Genomic DNA, 20,377 nt, shown 5'->3' with positions numbered 1-20,377 from the left:
GTCGCCTGTCCCTGGCTCTCTCTTTCTGCTGCTTTGATTCTATCTCTCCAGAACTCTCTCGGTCCCTTCCTCTCCAAGAAAGCAGAAAGCCTGGGGGAGTAGTGTGGGAGACGAGGAGAACTTTTTGTGCGTGATCATCTAGTAAGCTGGTCCGGGTTTTAACACAAAACCCACTGCAGATAAATGCTGTTCGATTAATAAACAGGGCTTCCCTTCTCCGCACAATTAGCAGAGAAGCTGGAGTCACCACAAAAGGGGCCTGTCGGTCCCGGGTCTGCCCGATCCTCTCTCCCTGGCTTTGGCTCTGGGGTCTCTCACCCTAATGTCTCCTGATGGGGAGACCATGACCACGTTGTCATTCCCGTCCTGCAGTGGGGCTGGCACACCATCTCGGGGCTGAAAGAAAGGAAGGATGGCTTCTGGGGGTATGTGCTGTCCTCAGCAACAGGCACCGTGGGGCCTTGGATGTCACTTGACAAAGCTCCCTCTTGGAGAGATGGGTAGACGGAGGCCCAGAGAGGAGGTGTGACTGGCTCAAGGTTGCACAGCTTAGCGGTGCAGAGCTGCATCCTGACAGCAACCCATCCCCTTGCCAAGGCCCCATGCAGCGCCCCAGAACACTGTCCCTGCCCAGTTCCACCCTGCTCCCCCTGACCCCTTCCTCTGCTTGTCCATGGGTGTGGGTGTGGGCTGCCGTGTTCTGCAATTAGCGCCCAGCATTTAGGGCCCAGAGCGCTGGGGTCAGACTTCCAGGAACATCCTGGGAAGGAAGTGAGCCTTGAAGGGTCCTTCATTTCCTGGGACTTGGTGCCCTGAAGTCACTGCTTCTCAGAGAAGGAGAGAGGGGACCAGCAAGTGGGAACAGAGATGTCTTTGGGGGAAAAGGTTCGGGCTGGACCGGAAGAACGGATGATCCCAGACTTGCCGAGCGAGATGCAGAGAGCGGCAGGAGACAGACTTGCAGGTGGGGAGGGCACCCAGCCTGTCTAGTCCGGGGCTGCCCTAACCAAGTACCGCAAACGGGGGCCTTTAAACAACGGACATTGATTCCCTCACAGATCTGGAGGCCAGAAGTCCAAGATCAATTTGTCGGCAGGACTGTGACCTCCCTGAAGTCTCCAGGGGAGATTCTGTTCCCTTCCTTTCTCTTAACTTCTGCTGTCACCAGCGATGCTTGGCTAGTAGACGCTTCACTCCGATCTCTGCCTCTGTCATCACGTGGCTGCCTTCCCTCTGTGCCTGTGTCTCCGTGTCTTCTCATGACAGCAGTCATGCTGGATTTAGGGCTTGTCCTTCTCCAGTATGACCTCCTGTTAATTAATTAACTATTCCTATAAAGACCCTGTTTCCGAATAAGGTCACATTCTGAGGTTCTGGGAAAGACTTGACTTCTGGGGGGACATAATTCAACCCAGTCCGGGGATCTGGATCTCAGGGGAGCGAGGTGGCTCAGCCTCGCTCTGGCTTCCCAGGCCATAAGATGGAAGATGCAGCTAAAATTGATGGTAGGCTGACCTCAGAGTTTGGACTTCCTCTGGCAGCAAGTGGACACCTATAGCTTCTGTCGGCCTCCGAAACAGACACAGACATGTCAAGAAAAGTTCTGGGGCTGCGGCATCTCCATGTAACTATGAGAGGTCGGGGCTGGATGGGAGTCCCCTGTCTGCGATTTGCCTCTTGGAATACAGGGGATTAGAGCACAGTCTGTGCCTTGGCCTGGTTTGGTGCCAAACTGCGGGCTCAGGAGTGTCTGGGGGGTGGGGGTGTTGGCTGAATGCGCTCAGTGTATTACTGACCAGGGTAAGACTCACAGCTCCCAGGGGTGGGAAGCCATACCCAAAAGAAAGACAGTTCTGGCCAAGGCTGTGCGCTGCCACACTTTGCTGAGAAGTCTGGGAAACTCACCGGTGTTGACAGAGAGTAGCATCTGGTAAATGTCAAGGAGTAGTCGACACGGTGAGCTCTGTAGCTCTGGGTGAATCGGCGCCCCTCTCTGGCCTTCCTCGCCTGGGGTTCTGGGCACAGCTTCTAAGGTTTCCACTGATTCAGGTATTAAAATATTTAATCACTATAACTACCATTTTTTCTTGTGCAGCAAGAGTTTGTGTTCCTTTTACAAAGCCCCTCTGGACAGTTTATCTTACTTAATCTTCTCACCCTGGTGGGGTCAGTAAGTCAGGTGTCATGCTCACATTTCACAGATAAAAGGCCTGAGGCTGAGTGATTGAGCAGGGCCCCAGCACTGAGCAGTCAAAGCATTTGAGGTTCAATGTTTAGTGACTTAGTCCAGCGTCCTAGGTCCCAAAATAGTTCCATATTAGTGGACTCTTTCGACAGCTATGTGTTGAGTGCCTGTTATTAGCTAGGCCCTGCACTCAGCACAGGGGACCATGCAAGTTAACAAACTGATAAAATCTCTGCTCTCTTGGGACTTCATTGAACAAGAGAAAAACAGCAATAAACAAACAGATGGCATGTCAGAGGGGGAAAATAAGGCAGGATGAGAAGATAGGGACCATCTCAAGCTAGAAGGGCACTGCAATATTGTGTAGAGTGTAGACTTAGGGGGTCTCTCTCCTCAGGTGATATTGAAATAGAACCCTAAAAGGATGTGGGGGTGCAAGCCATGTGACTGCAGGAGGAAAAAGCATCCCAGGTGATGAGGGCAGCAAGTACAAAGGCCCTGAGGTAGGAACAAACTCGATGTGTTCATGAAATACAGGGAGATCAGTGGGCTCACATTTAGATTCTACATTTGAGACCTCCTAGGAGAACAAGGTGTATTTTTACTACCTTTTCCAAACACCATATATTTTGGAAATATAAATGTATCAGCCATTGCTTTAAAATGGTTTAATCATAAGACGTTCATTGCCCTCTGGTCCTCTTTCACCTTGAGACTTGGCTGTGGTCCATCCTATCAGAGAGGCCAGATCCTGATCAAGGATTCTTGAGCAGTTCTGAGTGAGGACAGAAGGAAGACCAAGCTGAAGGTGGGTGAGGCTCCTGTAGTTGTGTCATGAACATGGAGTGAGTCATCGTATGTCTGGTGCCAGCAGTCATCTGAGCAGCTCTCCAGGGGAGCTGACCACGGACCTTTGTGAGAGGTAAACAGATGGCAGCCTGGGCAGGATGAGTTAACATCCTTCTAGGCGGGGCTTGGAGGAGAGAATCCAGTCCCAGCCATGAGATCCATCCTGGTCCTAGCCCTGGATCTGTCCTGGTGCTTGCCTGGAATACTCCAGACCTCCTTCCTCTTTTTGGAGTGGAATTCACTGCGCTCACAGAGTTTATTCAGCGCTATAGAGATGTGGGCTTGAGTAAGGAAATCTGAATGACATCAGTCCATTAGTGATGAACCAATATTTCCTGAGCCCTTCCTAAATGTCAGGCACTGAGTTTGGAATGTGGAGGGATACAGAGATTCATAAAACCTGGGTTCTTCTCTCTTGGGGCTTATAGACAACTGTGGGGAAAAGATTTATGTCCAGGAAAGGTGAAGTGACATGCCAGAAAATGCACAGAGCAGTCTGAATTACCATCCCTCCGTCAGATGGGGGCTTCTCAGGCCTGACCGTCCTAGGGAACCATCCAGGGAGCTTCTTCACGTGGCTGTTCAGTGCACTCACCCCCAGAGATGGGGAAAGGGGGGAACTTCATGTGTCCTAACTCTTGGGGTGGGCAAAGTGCAGTGGAGGGCTCTGGGCAACAGTTATTTGAGGGGATGACAGAATTTGTGGGTGAGACAGGGCCTAAGATATCAAGCCCAGTAGATAAGGGTGAGGCCCAGAGGAGATGTTTCCTGCCCAAGGTCACACTCAGAGTCTGTGTCAAAGTGGGACTGGGACCCAGGTCTTCTATGAGCCTTCTTCACGTTCACACCTGCCTCTTGGCTCTGATCAGCTCCTGGACATCGTGGCTCCGTGACCCCCTGCTGAGCTGAGCTTTTTTTTTTTTTTTTTCTTTTTGGCGCTCTGGTCTGTGGCTGGAGGGTTCAAGGGCCTGCTGATTCTGTCCAGAGATGGACTGAGTCCTCCCTGTGCCACTGCCTCTAGGGCAGGAAAGGGAGGTGGGGACCGGCTCAGAGACTGTAATCAGGGTATGGATTGGGGGCCAATGACAGTCACAGCTGACACCACGGTGGTAACTTTTATGAAAGTCAGGCCAGAGCAGACACGATGAAAGTTAATACGTTGATTGAAGTCTTGCCTTTGAGTATAAAAAGACGAAATAAACAAGCACAGGCTGGGGAAGGAAAGGAGCAGGGAGAGCACGGGAAAAGGGGCCTGGAAGATTCCAGCTAATACTAGGCTCAATTTTATGGGCCAGCCATGTAGGAGGGCACTCAGTTGGCTAATGTGACCTCAGGCTGCATTACTAGAGATCCAGTGTCTAGAACAAAGGAGGTGACGATCTGACTGTATTTTGTGCTGATCTGTCTACACCTGAACGTTACTTTCAGTTGTTTGGAGATATAGTGGACTAATTGGCAATTTTTGAGAAGATGAGGGCCAGGGGAGCAAAGGGACACGAACACATTTCCTTTGGAGAACTTTTTTTTTGATTTTTCTTTGGAGAACTTTTGAAGGAAATGAGGGTCTTGGTCTTTTTTTTTTTTTTTGTAAATCCTCAGAGGGATACTTTGTTTCAACCAGTTTCTCCTTATAAGGTAGAATTTCGACCTGTAAAAGTTATTTCTTCCAGTTCAGCCAGTGGCTTGGAACACTGCTTCGTCAATTGCACGGTGTAAGTGGTCCCGGGGCAGGTCCGAGGGTTGTGGAGTCAGCGGGATGGGATGAGATGGGTTCCAGAGCTCCACGAAGCAGGCTTTCCTAGGACCCTACTCCCTACCCCTAGCAGAGACCAGTAAGGAAATGGATTGGATTGCTATTCACTTTTTCAAAGATCAGATCTACTTCATTTACATGTCAAGAAAAATTTCTCAAGTATGATAAAGTGTTTACCATTTTCCTATAGTTCTTCAAATGCCTGACATTCATCTTTTCTCCCTACCTTTAAAATTCCTTTCTTTTTCACATAACCTTTCTTAATTGCTTCTTATTGTAAAAAACAAAGACAAAAAACAAAGGTGGGTGGATCTGTTGTGCACATTAGGAGGTCTATACAGAAAAATGCACAGAGGTTTATACGCCATTTACAGTAAAAGCTCAGAGTACAAAGTCAAGAAGGAGAATCTGAAATATCAGCCTTGCTCTGAAAGAAGCCTGTGTAGGATGAGATACCACTGAAGCTTAATCAGAATTTTCCCTCACCAATTATCTAACAGTGGCAAACGTAAAAAATCTGCAGTTAAAATACATAGCAGTCACTCCATATACTGCCCTCTCCCCACTCAACCAACTTCTGAATAACAGGGTTTTTTCAAATTTTATTCCCTTTTAGTTCAAATTTCATGGAAAAAGCTAAAAAGTCATGTTTTAGCAATATATCCCCATAGAGCATTGCAATTTACCAAGATTTTAATGTGTTTGGACAGAAATCTCACTCAAGGATTAGTGATGACTATTTTCCAGCAAATATTGAGTAAAAAATAATTTTAACCCCAATCTGAGGTGATAAACTTCCTTTTCTGGGGGACGCAACTGCTGAGACAATTGTAGCAGTTATCCAGGTCAATAAAAGAAAGCCTACGACAGTCTGTCATATCATGGTGAGTGTGCATCAAAGCTCATCATGGTTTTTGGTGAGATCTTCCCCATAATTAGTAGCTTGGCTTCCAACACACATGTTCCAGTTGTCCAAGATCTCCTCTTTAGTGAGCTTTTCATCCTTGTTTTTGTCCGACTCGTACACCAGGTGCCTGGCCTCAGCATGTGCATGGTCATAATCTTGCGGGAGGATCCAGTGGCGAATCTCATCTTTGTCCAGCTTCCTGTCCTTGTTCAGATCTCAGAATTCATTAAACTGCTCCCGTTCTGACAGCACCCAGTCTGGCTCAGGGCCATCCTCCTCGTGGGAAAACATATCAGCAGTATACTCAGCCTGACACACAAGGCCATCTCCATTCTTGCTGATGTCCTCCAGAGTTTCCCAAACCACAATCTCCTTCATGTGCCCAAACTCCTCAGGGGGCAGGAAGGCGGTGAACTCCTCCCGGGTGGCTGTCTGGTCACCATCGAGGTCCGCAGGCTTGAACCTTCTCTCAACACATGGCAGCATCTTTTTAAAGGTGTGATGATCTGAAGTATCATGAAACTCTGTGGGGTCTCCTAGGCAGTAACCGTAGGTGGCTTGTTTGTGTTCTTCCCAGGAAATGTTATCGTCTTTGTCTCGATCATAATCCTTCCAGACTTAGGTGACATTATCGTAGGTGTACCTTTTCTGCACCCGTTCGATCCAGGTTTTCAGCTCCTGGGCGGTGACAAAGCTGTCCCCATCCCTGTCGATTCAATCGACAATCTTCCCCAGCCTCTCCTTGCTCTCCTCCGAGGTGAGCTGGTGGAAGGTCTTGGAGTCCTCCTTGCCCAGGAAGGCCTCGTGGTCGTACTGGAAGCTCTGGTTGTCCTCGGGCGGCCGCTCACCCAGCTCCTTGCGCCCCGCACCGTGGCCGTGGCCCGCAGCGCCGGGGGCGCCAGCAGCAGCCCCAGAACCAGCCCCAGGTGGCACCCGCGGCAGCCGCGCGCCCTTGTCGGGAGAGGAGAGCTGCCCGCGGGGAGGCACCGAGCGGGCGATGAGAGCGGCGGCTCGGGGATGGGGGCTTGGAGTGAGCGCGGCGGCGGGGCTCGAGTCTTCGTCTTAGAGTTGAGGTGGTAGAGCAGGAAGAGGAGATCTGACTACAGGTATCTGTCAAGGTGCAACGGAAGTTGTGTTTTGTACAGACTCAGGGGAGAGATACCTTAGAGCTTGGTATGTGGATTACTGCCTCTTGAGGTTGTGATCTTCATATCCCTGGAAGCAGTCACGTGAGGCCTCTACCAGAGAAGGGATTGCTCTAAATAATAGTGATAAGGACAGCTGACATTTGTCAGGTGTTACTATGTGCCATGTACACTGTACATTGATTAACTCATTTAATCTTACCAACAACCCTATCAGGTAAGTACTATTATTATCCCCATTTTATAGATGGGGAAATTGAGGCACAGAGGGCCACTAACTTGCTCAAGCTCGTGCAGGGCAGTGTGGGTCCAGAGTCTGAGATCCTCTAGCACAAGAAGGGGGTTTGAGCAAGAAGACCTCTAAGATTTTTCCCATCCCTGAGACTCTGACGTTTTAGGGCGTTCTCTACTGGGACCATCCTCAAGTCATGTACTTCTTGTGGCTTTTAGGTCACACTCCGCCTAAGGCCAAGGAGACAAGACACTGCTGACTCATTCTTTCCCAGCGGCGCAGGCTGGGAACTGAGCCAGGTCACTTGGCCAGCCTGGTGGCAGGTGCCGGTGCTTGTGGTTTGGCGGCGGGTCAGCAGCCGGGATGTGGCCTCAGGGGCTGACCCGTGGGGAGGGCGGTGTGTCCACAGAACTCAAACTCTGGGACCCTTCAGAGAGGGGTGGATTTGGGGATAGGAAAGAAATACAATTCAGAATTCAACAAGACGGACGTGTGAAACTGCAAAGCCCTAAGTGGACTTTGCTCAGCGCCAGGGTCGAGCGTGGCTGACCCGTGTGCACCTGGGTGACCCTCCCTGGGGGCTGAACAGGGGCTGCTGACAAGCCTCTCCAGCACTGTTCATCCCTCAACATTGACCCAAGGCCTCCTCGGCAGCCAGGGAGGAACAGGGTGCCCTGCTGGAGGGACCTCCCTGCCCAGGGCTTCTCAGAGGTGTTCTGGGTACCGGCGCCCAGCAGAAAGTGTAGGGGTGCCTGGTCCCACCCGCTGCCCTGAGGGCTGAAGGGGTCAGTATCATGGCCCGTGGGTGCCCCCGGGGATCTCCTCTTACATGCAATGGTACAAGGTTTTCTATAAATGGAGCTCATAGGTGGAATTAAAACTCTAGGAGGGCCTTCTCCTGATTCCCTAGGACCTCCTGCCCTGCATCTTCTAAGGGAGGGTTTTGTGCCTGAAAGTCCCTTCTCTTTTGTTTTTGGACACTTGGGTGACAGAAGAGTAGACAAATCCTGGCACCGAAGAAAGCAGCTGGCCAAACCCTGGTATTCCTACTGATTAGGAAGGAATTCAGTTTGAGTTAGTGGTTCCCAAACTTGTCTGATGATAAAATCCACTCGATCAGAACCTTTCTGTGAAGAACCTGGCAAAACTACATTTAAAAATAAGAGTCCCTTCCCCAACTTTTATCATGGAGGGAGACCCTGAGGGAAAAAAGTTTGAGCTACAGACTCAATTCACAGCACCTTCATCTTGGACTTGAGAGAGCCTTAAGGAATCTACACTAATGATCTGATAAAACTGAAATGTAAAGAACCCAGTGAATGCGAGAGAATGCTTCAAAAACCCTGAAGATTTTCTACCTTTAGTTTTAAAAGTTATTTATTATTTTAAAAACACTTTAATAGAACTTACTGTGAGCCAGATATGATGCTTGACAAATATTTGCTCGTTTAATTTTCATAGAACCCAGAGGCCCGGTGGGGTTAAGTCACTTGCCTAGGGTCGCACAAAAGTGGTGGAGCTCAAGTTCAGACCCGGGCTGTCTGGCTCCTGAGTGTTTGCTCTAAACCACTAAGCTATATGTGTTTTTAAAACATCTCTTTTCGTTTGGCCACAGAGCAAACCCTCTCTTCCTAATCATTGAAAACGATAGAACAGCTTCGTCTGCATGATTTCAAATATTATACTTCCCCCCTGGGGTCCAATTAGCGGTGCTATTTTTGTATGTGGAGCCCAGTACGACTTTCTCTTTGGATGGAAAACCATGCCTATTGTTATGGCAATCCTAAATGCTGTGTGGAAGCTTTAAAGTACAGATGTTAATCCCTTTGTTTTTCACCCCAAATGTTGAAACAAACCTAAGAGCTCTGCTGATTCCTGACAGTTTTGAGTCTTTCCGCGTTTCAAATATTTCAGACCAGCTTGGGAGCAAACACATGATATTCTGCTTGTTTCTCTTGCATAGTTTATTTTTAAAAGCATGCATCTGGCTGCTTTTTCGTTCCCCAGAAGGAGGAGGGAAATTGCTCCGAGAAGGCGGGTGTTGGATGGAAACTTCTCCCCAAAGCAGGAGGCAGCTCCATCCGGATCTAGTTCCTTAGTGGGTGCTGTCCCTTGATTGGTCTTGTCCTTCAGCCCCAGGCTCAGAGCTTCCAAGCTCTTCCAGGAATCCTCTGACCTGCTGGGCTCCTTGCACGTGGACAGGAAAGAAGATGTTGGTTACTTGTATGTGTCCACCTTTTCAGAGGAATAGTTTAGTCACTCTCTGATCGTCCATGGTCAGGTCAAATAGAGGACCCCTTTCTGGCTGAGAGAGCCCGTTGTCACAGTGTCACAATCATTACTGAGCATTTGCTACGTGTCAGACGGTGGGTAGCTATGCCATGAAGTAGACATTAATATCCCCCATTTAAAAAAATTAGAAACTGAGGCCCAGAGGAGCAAAGTGTCCTCTACGCCCAAGGTCACGCAGCTCGTGAGAGCAGAGAGGGGACTGGAGCCTGGGTTTGACGCCAGCATCTCTGCTCGCTGCACCAGCTCACGGAGCGAGGAGTCATTCTCGTCCCTTGTTCCTAACACAGCACCGTGGGAGGCTCTGTAGGAGCAAATGGGCAGCAAATTCACATGGACCAGGCAGCTGGAGACTATGTATGGTCTGAAAACTTGGCCCTTGATTGTAGCTCTTGCTTCATGATTTTCTTGGAGGAGCCTGAGTCCCACCAAGAAGTGCAAGGTGTGAAATTCACATAGCCTTTTGGGATCACAAGTACACTTTCGCCAATAGCCTTAATCAGGGAAGATCACGTTAGCCAGTAGTTTTTATGGTTGCTAGTTATTTTCCGCAAGGAGCTGGAGCCAAAACTTGTGGGCAGCAGGAGGCAAAATAGCTCTGGCTTGAGGTGTGGTTCTATTCGGTGCCTTTTCTTCAAGTCCCAGCTCTGCCACCCGTTATTGGTATGACCTGCGGGCATGGGATTTGCCCACACCGAGCCTCAATTTCTGCATCTGTAAATTGGGATCACAGCTTCGTCTGCACTGGGTGGTTTCAAGGACTAAATGACATGGCGTACAAGGCCCCTGGCAGTGGGAGGCAAGTCTCCTCTGAGAGTCTCTGGGGCCCAGCCAGAGCACTCACTCGCCCCCCACCCCCAACCGCTGTCCCCTGTGGGCACTCTCTCCTCCCTGTCATCCCAAGGCCTCCTGCCTTCTGAGCTCTCCAATCAGGTTCAAGTTCCTTAACTGTAAAATGGAGATAATAATATATAAACCAAATGTCACCCTGCCCCTGGGTCCTCAACAACTCCAGCCTGCTTGGTCCCTTTCCTTTAAGAGTCAAGTAATGTTAGCTATAGGCTTTTCATACATGTCCAGACTGAGGAAGTTCCCTTCTATTTCTAGTTTGCCAGGAGTTTTAAAATCAATCAATGGGTGTTGACCTTTGTCAAATGATCTTTTTTCCATCAATTAATGGGATCATGTGGTGTTTCTTCTTTAGAATGTTAACATGGTGGATTACAATGATTGATTTTTGAAAACCAAACCAGCCTTTCATTTCCAGAATAAATGCCTCTCGGTTGCTGTATAGCCTTCTTTCTAAATATTGCTGGATTTTATTTGTAAATATTTTGTTGAGGACTTTTGCATCGATGTTCATAAAGGCTATTGATCTCTAGTTTTCTTTTTTTAATACTTTCTTTATAGGGTTTTTATATCAGGATAATGCTGGCCTAATAAAATGGTTGGGAAGTGTTGCCTCCTTTTTTCTTTTCTGACAGACACTGTGTAGAATGGATATTATTTCTTCTTCAATTGTCTGGTAGAATTCTACAGTGAAATTATCTGGTTTGGAGGGTTTTTTTGTAACTACAAACTAAATTTCTTTAGTTGTTATAGAACTATTCAGGTTATTTATTTCATAGTAGGTGAATTTTGTTTTTTGTTTTTTTTTTGAGGAACTGGTCCATTTTACCTAAATTAGAGAATTTATGTGTGCAGAACTGTTCATAGTATTCCTTTATTATCTTTTTAATGTTTGTGACACCTCTAGTGGTAGCCCCTCTTTTATTCCTATTTGTGCCTCTCTTTTATTCCTGATTTTGATAATTTCTCTCTTATTTCCTTTATCAGTCTTTGTAGAGGTTTATGAGTACTGTTGATCTTTTCAAAGATCCAGATTGGTTTAACTGACTTTCTTAATTGCTTTCTGTTTTAATTCAATTGATTTCTGTTCTTATCTTTATTATAGTCTTTCTTCAGCTTCCTTTGGGTTTATTTTTCTCTTCTTTTTTTATTTCCTAGGGTGGGGTTTTTAGATCATTGATTTAAAATTTTTCTTTTTTTTTTTTTAATTTGTAAACATTTAATGCTATAAGTTTTCCTCTAAGCACTGCTTTAGCTGCATGGTACAAATTTTGATATGTTGTATTTTAATTTATGCTCAATTAAAAATATTTTCTAATCTCCCTTGATACTTCCTCATTGACCATGGGTTATTTAGAAGTATATTGTTTAATTTCCAAGTGACTGGAGGTTTTCCTGTTATCTTTCTGTTGTTGATTTCTAGTTTAATTCCATTATGGCCAGAGAACATACCCTATACGATTTCAGTTCTCTTAAATTTGTTAAGGTTCTTTTTTAATGGCCTAGGGTATGGTGGCTGTTCCATGTGTACTTGAAAGGAGTGTGTATTCTGTTGTTGGGTGAAGTGCTCTATAAATGTTATTTAGATCCACTTGGTTGATGGTCTTGTTCAGTTCTTCAATATCCTTACTGATTTTCTGTCTACCAGTTCTATCTATTAATACTGAGAGAGGAGTTTTGAAGTCTCCTAGTGTAATTTTGTATTCCGTCCAGGTTTTAAAGCTGCATTCATTGAGAGTAAATGTGCTTACTCCACATTTTTCAGAACTAAAGCCCATTTGCCTCTTTACCTAAATCATGTTTGTGCCACTGCTGATTGACTCGGGAGAGACACATCCTAGCAATGAAATATCTGACCCTCTTCACATTTTCAGTGCCTAATCCTAAGACAGGGTTTGAGAAGAACCAGTTGGGGGAGAGTGGGGGACTCAGGCTTTGTCCAGAAAGGGGGTTCGTCCCACACCTAAGAAGGGTCTAGGTGTTCCCTGAAGAGCCCCTGCTATCTCCTTGTCTTCCCACAGCAGGGTTCAGGGATCGGGAGAGGCATTCCAGAGGAGGGGACGCCTGACTCAGCTTCCAGGCTATTTCAGGGTCATAAAGGTGAAAACCATAGGAGGGACGGTAGGGGGAGCCATCTCTGCAAAGGCCTAGAGCCCGGAGAACACAGGGTGAGCCTGGACACATGGTCACCTCTTCTGGCCACTCCGCCGCTCACTTCTTGGACCCCCGGTTACAGGCACAGGAATCTTGCCTCTGCAGGCTGCAAAGCACTCTCCCTAAGGTCACCTCACTGTGACCAAGTGGTGCCTTATTCCTTCCCTTAAGGATGAGAGCACTGAGGCTTTGTGGATGGACTCATCCGTGCCACCCTACAGAGACGTCACAGAACTGTTGTAGAACTCAGGTCTCCTCACTCCTGTCTAGCCCTTTTTTTTTTTTTTTTTCCAGTGTGGGGACAGGGATTTTTTTCTGCAGCTTTAATGAGGGATAATTGACAAATATAGTTGTACATATTTCCATAGTACACTGTGATGGTTTAATATACATATAGATTGTGAAATGATTACCATGATCAAGAATCAAGATAACTAACACATACATAACCTCATATAGTTAACTCCTTTTGTTTTGGTGGCAAGAACACTTAAGAGCTACTCTCAGCAAATTTCAAGGATGCAATAGCATATTATCAACTATAGTCACCATGCTGTACATTAGATCTTCAAAGCCTATTCATCTTATACATTTGACCTATATCTCTCCATTTCCCCCAACCCCCAGAAACCACCATTCAACATTCTGTTTCTATGAAATCCACTTTTTTTTTTTGTAAGATTCCACATATAAGTGATACTATTCCTTTATCCACTCATCTGTTGATGGACACTTAGGCTGTTTTCATATCTTGGCTATTGTGAATAATATACAATGAACACAGGAGTGCAGGTGTCTCTGCAAGATCCTGATTTTGTTTCCTTCCGATATATTCCCAGAAGCAAGATTGCTGAATCATATCATAAGATAACTCTATTTTTAATTTTGGGGGGATCCTGTTTTCCATAATGTCCTGTCTAATCCTATTTTCTCAGAAAGTTCCTACCCGTGCGGCCTCCCAGATCACCTGGGAGATTCTCAAGCTTTTCTATTTTTCTGTTTCCAAACCATTTCCATGTGCAACCGCTGCCTGCAGGTGCCCATCCCTCGAGGGGGCATATCAGCGTTTCCAGGGGTTGACTGAGTGGCCTTGAACTTCACAGTCTGAACAAGCACCCCTGACCCTGATAGGCAGTTCTCCTCTCCCTGTGCCTAGAGAAGAACCTCTGATTCTGTTCAAAACCTTTCATTTTACAGATAGTGAAACAAGGCCGAGAGAGGGGAAGAGACCAGCTGGGGGATTAGAACTGAGACCCAAGCTGGGGATTTGGGAGGTGGATTTGTGGCTCTTTAATAAGAAATCGATCATGGTTAACAGTTATCAAGCACTTCCTCGATCCTGTGACACTCTGTCAATCCCTTTACGTGGAGGAACTCATGCATTCTTCACAACACCCTGGGAGGCAGATATCATTACTACTGAGCTCGTTTCGCAGATGAGCAAACCGAGGCACGGAGAGGTTTGATAACTTGATGACGCTCAGGCACCTAGTGCATGCGGAAGCCAGGGAGCCAACCCAGGCCCTACAAGCTCCAGGCCTTTGCGCCCAGACACGCCCACCTCTTCTGCTTCTCTACCTGTCCCCCTGTTTCTCAGCATCAGAATCCCTCTGCCACCAAACGAACGGCCTTTGTTTCCCTTTTAGGGGCACCCGATCAGCTGCTGGGGCTCCTCAGCGTTAGTGATATTCACAAGGAGTGTCCAGTGCCTGCACACAGCAAGGCCTTAGGGGCCAAGCCTCTGCCCGAGTGTCCTGCCCTCACCGAGGAGGTGCCCTGCCTGGGCCTGGCCTCCCATCCTGCGGACCTGGCCTCCTTCCAAAGCCCACATCCTCTCAAGGTCTCGAGACCAGGAGCCCTTCCCAGCTCAGCCAGGACCCGGCTGAGGGGTGGCCCCGGGCAGGAGTGACAATGCATCTAAAATTACCCCAGCTGAAAGCTGTGTGCGCTCCACCCTTCCTGCATCCCTCCCCAAGACTGGACCAGCCAAGAGAGAGCCCTCTGTGGATTGGGTGATTTGTGTTGGAAGTTGTGCTCCCAGCCTCTGGGCCCCTCTGGGCTGGAGTGTTGGGAGGGGTCCCTGGAAACCCAGCTTGTGTGAAGCAGGCTTGCCATGGGGACCGGTGCTCTGCCCCGGTGTCTTCTTTTGAGCTGTGGAGGGTTCTCTGGGTTTCTGTGTTCCCTCTCCTTGGATCACACTTGCCTGGTAATTCCTATTTAGCCCCACAGGTGTTCGCCTACATGCCTCTTCTTCCAGGAAGCCTTCCTTGCATACCTCCCTCCTGCATCCATCTGGGTTGCATGCCTTTTCCCATCCAATGCTTACCCCTCATAGAACTTTTCAGTATTTGCCTGTTCATGAGTCTGTCTTTTCAAGTAAAGGGCCGGGTTCACTGTAGTATTCCAAATCCCCAGCACAACACCCAACCCATAAGAAATGCTTAATAATAGGGAACTCCGTTCAATATCCTGTGATAAACCATAATGGAAAAGAATATAAAAAAGAATATATGTATATGTGTAACGAAATCACTTTACTGTACAGCAGAAATTAACACAGCATTGTAAATCAACTATACTTCGATAAAAAAATAAATAAAATTCAGAATGTAAAACTGGGAAAAAAAAAGAGATGCTTAATAATGTTTGTTGAATTAGCTAATTAAAACAAAGATGTCAAGGGTGAAGTCTGAATAGTATAGTTTTCTTCACGCTGTAGCTTTTGGATATCCATAGTCATAAGAAAGGAAACATTCCAATGTTCAGGTATTAAAGGAAGAAACATGCCTTGTATAACCTATTGTTTTAGGAGTTGCAAACCCTCAGTTGTTTCTGCTGGTGTCTAAATGTCTTTCTGAGTGGGATACTTGGGATGAAACTTTAGAATGTCCTTGTTGGCAGGACTCTGAGAGGTCTTTATCCCTATTTTACAAAGAAGGAAGTGGAGACTCAGAGAGGTTCAGTAACTCGCTAGGGTTGCACAGCCAGGAAATGGCATTTTGGGGTTGTCTCATTATTCATAAGGCGTGTGTGTCTCTTACCTTCATGGGCTTTCATGCAGCATGGGAGACACACAGGTACTAAGACAATGACACGTCGCTGGGAAGAGTACAGTGACGGAGGGAAGGGGAAAATTGCAGGGGGAGCCGGCGGGAAGAGGGACGCGCCTGCCTGGGAGTGTGCCGATTGGACCAGGGTGGGCAGCAATGGGAAGAGCGTGTGCGAGGCAAGGAGGCTGGAAGTGCAGGGCTCCTGGGGGACAGCGATGCTCCCCCCAGCCCCCCACGGGCAGCTGTTGAAATGAGGTGGACGCTTGGGAAGAGTTAATGTTGTTTTTGCCTGTCCCTAAAGTGAGGTCATGTCTGGCCACCGAACTGTCAGCTTTACCAATCCAACCTGTTCTCCCCAACAACAGTAAACCAGTCAAATCCATTTACCCTCTTCACCATCAAATAAGCCGAATTTCCTGACATCAGGATTTCTGGAGGTAGAAAGGCTTTGCCAAGAGGTGGAGAAGAGCCCTCCGGTTGGGTCTTTGGGCAAGTCCTGCTCGGCCACTTTCCGTCCCCTCCAGGCAGTGTCTGTCCTTCCATCCATCCATCCATCCCTCCATCCATCCATCCATCCATCCGTCTGTCTGCCCGTCTGTCCGTCCGTCCCTCCGTCCGTCTGTCCACCCGTCTGTCTGTCCGTCCTGGCCAAATTGGCAGGTCGGGGCAGGAGCCTTCCATGGCCCGCTGCAAGCTCTTTCTCTGAGATGAGTGATGAATGCGCTTGGGGATTAGCCGACTCTTCCTGGCCCTGGTGGTGCCAGGAGTGAACACATTCCTGAAAGGCCAGAGCTGATGGATGCCTTGGGGGGAGGGGGAGGCTTTAGGGGGAGGAGAGGCTAGAGTTTGGGAGGGGATTCCTGACATTCCCAGGGATGGGGGCAGAAGTGCCTGGAGCCATGATGGACAGACAGCTGAGAGAACAGGCCCAGACCAGGTGCGGGGTGGCGGGGCCTTGATCCACACCTCCGGCCCTCCCCACCCCCAGTGCCCTGGAATGTTATCTTTCCTCTAATCACCTGCAGGCCAGAGAAGAATGAGGGGGTGGCACTTGTGTGAGAGAGGTGGCTTTTTCTGGGTGGGGGGGGGAAGGGAGGGAGAGGGTAAGGCGGATGGTGGCCTAAGGGGGTGGGAAGAAGATACTAGAGCTTCCTGAATCCCACCTACTTGCATCATAGAGGGCCTGAGCGGGGAAGGATGTCGAACCTATAGAGCTTCCCATAAAGGACCTTAGGGTACCACCTCTTCCACCCCTTTATGTGGTGACTGAGGTATCTTAGGGCCCAGGGCACATACCAGAACTCTTGATGTCTTTGGTTTCATAATCAGATACCTCTTGCCCTGGGCCTCAGTTTCCCCAATTCTAGGAGTGAAGAGGTTTAATTCCGTGGTCTCTGAAGACCGTCCTGGTTCTGATGTCCTTGGACCTCTGAGAGCGCTCGCCCCAGACCGCTCACGGGTGGTAGCTGGTGAACAGACAAAGAGGGGAGCGATGTGTTAGCCGTCTCACTCTTACACTCCAGCGAGGCCCCCGGACAGTACTGGAGGCAGGGAGTCCGTGCAATCTGCTTCTTTGGAACCTGAGTTCCTGAGGCTGCCTGGCAGAGGGAGAGCGTCAAGCCCAGATGCTGCCAGGGTCCACCCTCGTGCCTGTGGCTGAATCGCTCCAAGCCTCGCTTCCTAACTTAGAAATCAGGGTGACAGCGGTGACCTCTCGTGCTTAGGGCAAGGCTGGAGCAGGTTTTCCTGAGGCTCCCCTTTCTGGCCGCCCGTTGGCCGCCCGCTCTGGCTCTCATCTCTAGAGCGTTCTGCAGACCAGGCGGCCACGGGTCTCAGAGTTCCCTGGTTTCTTTTGCGGTTTTTCTTTTCCACAAGGCGCTTTGTTCACTATCTAAAGGTAATGTCCTTTTCCTGTCTTTTAATACTTCTCATTAAACAAAAATTTTGCTGATTAGAGGAGAAAAGGACGTGGAAGATTGGGGACGGCTGAGACCCCCCGGTGACCAGCACTGGGCCAGGGTGTCTGCCGAGGGGGTACATACAGGCACACCTTGTTTTACTGCACTTCACTTTATAGAGCTTCACGGATATTACGTTTATTACAACTTGAAGGTTTGTGGCAACCCTGCGTTGAGCAAGTCTATTGGGGCCATTTTTCCAACAGCATTTGCTCACTTTGCGTCTCTGTGTCACATTTTGGCAGTTCTTGCAATACTTCAAACTTTCATTAATATTATATTTGTTATGTGATCAGTGATCTTTGATGTGACTATTTCAAAAAGATTAAAATTTGTTGAAGGTTCAGATATGGTTAACATTTTTTAGCAATAAAGCATTTCAAAATTAAGGTATGCACAATTTTTTTAGACATAATGCTATTGCACTTAATAGACTACAGGATAAACACAACTTTTATATGCACTGGGAAACCAGAAAACTCGTGTAACTCACTTGATTGCGATATTGGCTTTATTGTGGTGGTCTGGACCTGGACTCCCAGAATCTCCAAGGTATGTCTGTATTTCTTCCCATTTTATAGATGAAGAAACTGAGGCTGAGGGACCTCAAGGTCGCACAATTAGTATGAGGTAGAACTGGGGTTGATTCATACGTAGCTGAGTGAAACTTTGTGATAGTTTCTTCTTTTACAGCAGAGGAGCCCTCTGAACCACACTGCAAATCTCATAGTAGACATATGACGAACAAGAACTACTCTCTTGTGGTTACACAATGATTTACTTAAAGACAAGTGACCTGAACACATAAGTTGCTTTTCAAATCTTTATATTCTAAATAACGCTGCCACGGTCATTCCCATACATCCATTCACAATGTGTACCAAATGCTACTGCGTGCTTGGCACTGCGTTGGCTTCATGATGTGTTTGTGTCAGTCACTGAGGGACTGGTCCCCCTCTCCGTCTTGCGTCCTCCTGCACCGTGCCTGCCGTGGCTCCTTGAACACGTAGCTGTTCTGAAAGTATTCATTACACGCCAGAGACATCACAGAGCCCGGGAGAGGCTGGCTCTATTTTTCTTCCAACCTGGAAGCTAAAGACTGTATCTCTTGTGGGAAGCCACCGTTGAATACTAGCTGGAAAAAAACTGATGGCGCAGTCCCTTATCAGAGCTTCCTGAAACCCTTCAAAGGAGCACAATGTTGGGTGGGTGGTACTATATCCATTACCTCATCTCCTTTGCTGTCCTCCTTTTTCTGGTCACATCAAACAAAAACAAAACGCTGGCCAACACTATCCGTAGGGGCTGTTCTATATTAAGATGAGCGATTGTGAGGAAATCTAAAATTAGCCCAGCATTAATCAGCTCCCGTCGCCAACACGGATGACTCAGTTTTCAACTGCACACGTCCTGAATTCCGATGGTGCTCTCAGGGGCAGCACTCAGTGACATGGACGGAGCGCAATGCCGGGACATCGTGTGGCCACGGGCCCTGGTAGGAAGGGCACTAGCTTTTAGAGTCAGGTAGCCTGGGTTGGGATCCTGGCTCTGACCCTCACTAGCTTCAAGTCCAAGGGCAGGTTTCTTAACCTCTTTGAGCCTCAGTCTCCCCATATGAAAAGAGGTGATGAAAGCACCTATTTCATAGGGTGGCTACAACAATTCAATAAGATCACGTATGTAAAAGTGGACCTAGCATAATTCCTGATGCAATGGTTCCTCCCTGCAAGGCTGGGGTTGCCTGCCCAACTCACGGTAGCAGCCTGCACAGCCCCGAAGAGGACCATCTCCCCTTGGGTATCTGAATTCAGCTTCCTCTTGTACACGTTCAGGACCAGCCCGAGACGCTAGTCATCCCCATTTCTACCTAGCCAGTATGGCAATTGGCACTGGATAAAATTCGATCAGCTCTCTGCTCATCTGGGGGTCAGATACAGGAGCCTCTCAACTCCAGAGCATGGCCATTACCCTGCAAGCAAGCAGGAAATGCACCTGGGTAACAAGGAGAGTAACTTCTGCAAAGGGCCGCTTTTGTCCACGAAAGAGCAAAGAGAGCCAACCTTGGGCTTTCTTGGCAGAGTTTGGTGGCATAGAATTCTGCGTGGAGTGAAAATTATTGACTTAATCATGCTGAATCATGTCTGCTTTCTTCCGGAAAACCTAATTTCTCCCCCTTGTTGGTGGGAATAATGTTTCAGAAGCAACTTAGGACACATTGAGAGGTGGAACAGAGAAGTAATAGCCATGGGGAACGGTTCTGGGAAAGAAAATGGAATTAGTCGCTGGAGACAGGTTGGTGCCAGTGAGCGCTGGGACACCCAGCCCTCAGCCTGGTGTTTTCAGAGGACATCAGTGAATCAAAATCTGTTTAAAGGCATTGATGTTGTATGTGTTATGGGGTCCAAGTTCATAGTGCTCGCTGCGCGACAGGCCGATAAATTGAGAGACGGAAACCAGCAGAGAAGATAGTGGACTATTGTCCCAAGAAGCATCTTACCCTGCTTAGAATTCAGGCTTCTTTTATAATAAAAGGGAAGGGAGTATGGCTGGTTTTTGCAAACTTCTTGGTGCAGGAGTCCTTTGTTCTTGCAGCTGTCCCCATAGGTCTCCTCACAATGTTCCTATAAACCTTCAACAAGAGAATTGTTGTTTTCTGTTCTGCAACTTTTTATCTCTATTTGAATGGAAAAGTGTTATACCTTTAAAGGTCAGAGGCTTGAGCATGGGCTATCTTGTCTATTTCAGGCTATAGGCAACATTCTTTTACAAAGGTGCAGAGCCAGCATGACTAAGCACAGGCAACAGAGCACAGAGGTTAGAGCTAAAGGACTAGATCCAATATGGAGTCAGGTTTGTTCTTCTCTGTTACACACGTACTTTGTTAAAGAAGTCAGGAGCGCTTCTAATCCATTTTATACTCCCAACATAAGTGGCTAAAAATATAAAAGCTTATCACTTCAAATGGAAAATGTCAGTAATCTGGAATATTGGCTTTTATGGAAGTTT

The 20,377-nt window shown here is 47.7% G+C and overlaps 1 pseudogene across 1 annotated transcript; it reads right to left on the bottom strand.

The window, feature by feature from the left end:
- Nucleotides 1–951: 951 nt before the first annotated feature.
- LOC309612091 (reticulocalbin-1 pseudogene) lies at nucleotides 952–19,158 on the bottom strand (annotated as a pseudogene). Its single transcript has 3 exons — nucleotides 19,126–19,158; nucleotides 16,871–17,011; nucleotides 952–6,794 (listed from the first exon to the last, which is right to left on the bottom strand). The product of its transcript is annotated as a reticulocalbin-1 pseudogene (transcript).
- Nucleotides 19,159–20,377: the final 1,219 nt, after the last annotated feature.

Source organism: Balaenoptera borealis, assembly GCF_965194805.1.
Source record: "Balaenoptera borealis genome assembly, chromosome: 15".
Lineage (NCBI taxonomy): Eukaryota > Metazoa > Chordata > Mammalia > Artiodactyla > Balaenopteridae > Balaenoptera > Balaenoptera borealis.
This window is presented reverse-complemented; position numbering and strand designations above follow the sequence as displayed.